Raw genomic sequence first — 5342 nt, 5'->3', positions numbered from 1 at the left:
TGAATATTTAAACACCCTTGAAGAATGTACATCTAATCCTGACGATTTAATAGGATGAAGTATCACAGAATGTGAAGTTAAAAACATCATTAGAACACTAAAGCGAAAGAAAGCTAGCGGGCATGACAGAATAAAAAATGAACATTTATTGTACGGAGGTGAAATAGTAATAGGTTGTCTGACTTCGTTCTTCAATTTGATTATCCGGAAAGAGAATGTTCTTCTCGATTACTCATACCACTGCATAAAGGGAATAATAAGCCGAAAACGAACCCTGATAGTTACAGACCTATTACTCTTTTGCCAAGCATATCAAAAGTATTTGAACAAGTTATTAAAAATCGTTTAAATTGTATTTTGGAAAAGACCCCCTTCCCAAATCCCTAACAACAAGGTTGCCAGAAGAACCTCAGTTACCTAACAATTATAAATGATTTAATCACTGAAATAGAAACATGTAATAGAAATATGGGCATTTTAAATCTTTATAGTTGTGTTCCAGCCCTTGCTGATGACATAATGTGTATTGCAACGTCACCGGTAGCACTACAATGTATGTTAGATTTCAGTTTTAGATTCTCTCAAAAATGGCGCTTTACCTTTAATGCAAGCAAGTCATGTATACTGCAATTTTCAATGAATAATAAAGGAAAAAAAGTCAGATTTATCATGGAATATTGGTGATGAAACGATTTCATCTTCTTCCAATTATTCGCATCTTGGTATAGATATGACGTCCAACTTCAAATCTAGAGAAAGGACCGATAAGGCATTAAATCTAGAGAAAGAACCGAGAATGCATGTAGAAACAGAAAAAAAATGTTTATTTTGCTTTAAATGGTGTCTTTTCGCAAAGAAAGAGTTCTATGGTATTAGTTAGACTATACAAAACTGTCGCATTACGAAGTGTAATGTATGGTTGCGAGTGGTGGAACAATCTCAGGTCTGTAGAAATATCATCCCTGAACTGCATTTTATAGTTAAAGAGTAATCAAGGCAACCAAGATTATAGCGATAATCAAAAGAATGTAATCCAGGGACAAAGACCAGACATGGAAAACAGACATACACAACAAAGAACATAAAGTAACTAAAATCATACATACAAAGTAACAAAAGCAAATGAGCAACTCCACTAAAAACTCGGAGCATGGAACAGGTGCACCGGTGGGGTAAGCTTCCTCTGCTTTTCTAAAAACACCCACAGAGTTGTTCATTAAAAGTCATATCCAAGGTAGACGAAAGAGGAAAGGAACTATGACACGTTGAACAAATCAGTTTTCTTGGCGCAGACGGATACACCGTAGCGATCCACGGATTCATGATGACGACAATAAATCTTTGTAGTCATGACTTCAATCTTGTAGCAACATAACCCTGTTCCAGAAGCCAGGCCTATTTGTTAGAAGTCTAGTCCGATACAAAAAGTCTGCGTAGTTTCGGTAAGCCCTGGCATTATGTATGAGTTGTGATATGAACACTCCATACGCAGGTGCTGAAGGGATGTTGCCACAGTTGAAAGAAAGTTGACAATTCTGAATGAAAAGTCATCACGTTGGTCGTAAAGTTTGGTAAATAGTTTTCCTTTACCATCGATTTCTAAGTGTAGGTCAAGATATGAGGCTGACGTCACAGTGTCTGTAGTATCTTTTATATCAAGTTCTTTGGGGTGGATGCGATGTATTAAATCCCCGAAATTAGGATTGTTTAAAGATAATACGTCATCTATATAACGGAAACTGAGATTAAAGGATCTAGCTAAACAATATTCTTTCTTTCGGATCAGATCAGGTATAAAGTCAGCCTAATAAGAGTGAAGGAATAGGTCAGCAAGTAGAGGAGCACAATTTGTTCCCATTGTCAATGCCGACCGTTTGTTGAAAAAACGCGTCTACCACACTGGACAAATATTTTGTGGATTAAAAACTCCAGCATTTTGTAAACATTTGGAATTATTTTTCACAGAGTATGAGGAATCTCTACCAAGAACTGTATATTTGTATCTAGGTGTACCATCTTTTTTGGAAAAACAACGATCTATAATGTTTTTAACTGAGTATAGGGAATAGAAGTACACAGTGTTGAAAAATCATAGGTTTTAATACTGCTATATTCTGATAATAGTCTTGAACTGATTGTCTCCAAAAGATCTTTCGAATTTTTCAGGATTCACGTTGAATTAATACCACTACGGGAGTAACAAGTGTTGTGGTAGGACTGCAGATCCTCTTTGACAGCTGTGAGTATAGAAGTTAAAAGTTTTGAAAGAAGTTTGGTGGTACATTTTGCAGATCTAGCTATGTAACGTTGTTTGTATGGATTTTTGTGGAGTTTGAAATCCAGTACATAGATGGTAAATCACAATCATCGTCCTTGGTAGAGAGACCAAAAGAGGATAACACAGATATATGGTTTTCCACAATATCTTTTTTGGAGAGTATGGTTTCAATATAGGTCTTATCACTGCTATTATTGTCTACGTCTACCTCTGATAATAAACACTAGATGTAAAACGATTTGCAGACAAAAAACAATGTTTTGGGCTTTGTCTGCTGGTACGACAACATATTTGTCATGTATCTACTAGTAGGCAATGTTTTTGCTACATCGGGGTCTTTGAAAACTGATGTAGTATTGGCACTCATTGGCCTACTTAAAACTTTCATGCGTTTCAAAATTAGACATCACAGCCTTTAACCACACTGACAGAGAATCAATGTCTTCATGCTCTCGTTTTATCCATTTTCTTGCATAGTCCTCCACGGTATCCATAAGAACTTTAAAGTTATAATTCCAATTTATGGAGCGTGGTTCATGGTACTTGGGACCTTTAGAAAGGATATTACGCAGAGATTCGTTTTAGATGATGGTTAAAACTTCCGTAATGACGTGACCGGAAGGACCGAGAGTTACTTGAATTAAAAACTGCCACCAGATCAGATATGTGCGAAATCATTTTTGGCCTATCACCAACAGTGAGTTGTATACATAGAAGAAACCTATTTTTTCTCCAGAAGTTGTGTTCTCTAACAGTACGTGCTTGACAAAACAAATTTTCGTAATGAGACTTTTTTCCTGTCTTATGGATAACAGAAACCTATACGGTTTTATTCCAGATGTCGTCAGTATCTTATGTACCTACGAACTGACTGAGGATCGCTCGGAATGTGTAAAGGAAGGAGTCCTTCCCTCAAAATCACGATGGAAATCAATTGTACACAAAGCAGTAGATGAAATACAACTCAATGACTGAAGAGATCGCATTTTAGCCGATCCCAATTTCAATTGTTTTGCGAACATTCATAAAACTTTGTCAATTGCGAGTTTCTGAAAAAAGCAAAGTCGTAAATATTTAAAGACATTAGAAATGCATTCATTATTACCAAACTCATAACTGAAATTCCTTATTCAACCGGTCATGTAGTCTGCGATGTTTGTAAGGTTTTAAAACCAGTATTAAAAGTCACATTACTTTCTACGTTGAATTAAGCAATTTTCAAGGTACCAAACTTTTTTAAAGTTTGTTAAAATGAACTTTAACAAAGTTTGTTAAAATGAACTTTAACAGGTTTTATCATAGAAGGGATCCTTTAAAGACTCTTTCATAAAATTTGCAGCATACCTTTAATGGCTTCTAAGAAAGAATGCGGAAGTGAAAGTAGACAGGTACTAAAAATACTACTTTCCTTTTGGAAATTTGACAAATCAATGGGCTTAAGATCTAGACTCTGACAAATTATTCTCTACATCAGAGTTCAAAACTGTTGTATTCAGTGTGTGCCTGACAAGATAAGCTTTCAGATGATACCCAGTTTGCATATACCGGCTAAATCACAAAAAATATACAAAGCAATCTAAGAACTACTAAGTTTTTTTACGGACTACTTTCTGCTATGTGCAGGCAACTGGTTCCCCTTAATAGTGGTATTATACCTGTAACCTCATTTATGCCGATGTCCACGTTCAGCGTGCTGTGCTTGCTCCTGCACAGAGGAATACCGTGAGATTTGAAGGGAGGTAATAATAAAGGATTTTGAACTGCCACTGTGTCGTGAACTATTTTGGTACCAGTATCGTATTGCATATCCATGAGCGGGTGGATGCTATAAAAATGTAGTGCATTTTCTTTTTGCCTCTCTACAAACTAATGTTTTGTCAAAAGATATGAACGATGACTTATAAAATAGAGCAAACATCACACTGTAAGATGAAGAACTTTTTTAAAAGAAAATCTGACATAATAACATAAAAATGTTCCACTGAAAAGGTTGGTTTGGTGAGTACAAAACGAAAGTGAAAGTAGGGAAAATGGCTATTTATAGTTCAAGGCTACTTTTCTGTCCGATCTTCGTGGACTCACCCTATTTTCTTTGCGGGAAATTTTTTTTCACATGTCCTCAGAAATGCTACATAAGTGAAAGTTTTATTGAATCAATTTACATATATTTTTTTTTTAATCCTAAAAATATGCACTTCACTATAGAAGTCTATGGGAAAATTAATACGATACGGAGACCTTTTCATACGACGACGAAACATTATTTCAAACTCTTCTTGGTCGCGAGCTTATATTTAGTTTCGTAGGCGATGATTATACATACTTTGTTCAACTATGCCACTTGCATGTTGCACATAGTGTCGCCAAGTTCGGCCGATCGACAAAACTGTTTCTTTAGTAATGCACGACGTGTCATTAGCAAATTATAAACTTGAGTAAATTTTATAACTTCTTTTTGAAATCGCATTTCATATAGAATGTGTGATATGTATGTATACTTCATCATTAATTATGTTTAGTTCCTCTTTCCTTTTGTTTAGTGTTGCTCAAATTTATGAGGAAATAAACATATGAATGAATGAATAAATTTTGTAGTATTAAAAATTAATTTTCTAATATTACGAAACCCTGATTTAGTAATATTATAAATTATCAAACATTTTGTAATATTATAAATTGAATTTGTAATATTAGAAAAAGAATTTGTAGTATTCGAAAGTGAATTTGTAAAATAAAAAAATCACTTTGCAATATTTCAAACTCTGTCACATTTTTAATATTAAAAAGTGATTTTCTAATATTAAAATATCGTTATGGAATACAACAAATCCATTATCTAATATTAGAAATTCAATTGAAATTTTAATATTAAAAAAGGGTTTTGTGAAAACATACTTTTTGATATTACAAAATCATTTTTTAATATCAGAAAATATTTTTTTTTAATATTAGAAATTATTACAAATTGAATTTGTAATATTGGAAAATGAATTTGTGATATTAGAAAATGGATTCGTAATATTAGAAAATGATTTTCTAATATTAAAAAATCACTGTGTAATAT

At 33.7% G+C, this 5342-nt stretch overlaps 1 long non-coding RNA gene across 1 annotated transcript; it reads right to left on the bottom strand.

Annotated features, from left to right (window-relative positions):
* Positions 1-807: 807 nt before the first annotated feature.
* On the bottom strand, positions 808-4048 carry LOC148615687 (uncharacterized). The gene is made up of 2 exons (XR_015922031.1): positions 3934-4048; positions 808-3327 (listed from the first exon to the last, which is right to left on the bottom strand). It is a non-coding gene; the product is annotated as an uncharacterized LOC148615687 (long non-coding RNA).
* Between the last annotated feature and the right edge of the window lie 1294 nt (positions 4049-5342).

This window comes from Perna viridis, chromosome 5 (assembly GCF_037379345.1).
Source record: "Perna viridis isolate PV_CMFRI_1.1 ecotype Kerala chromosome 5, ASM3737934v1, whole genome shotgun sequence".
Taxonomy (NCBI): domain Eukaryota; kingdom Metazoa; phylum Mollusca; class Bivalvia; order Mytilida; family Mytilidae; genus Perna; species Perna viridis.
This window is presented reverse-complemented; position numbering and strand designations above follow the sequence as displayed.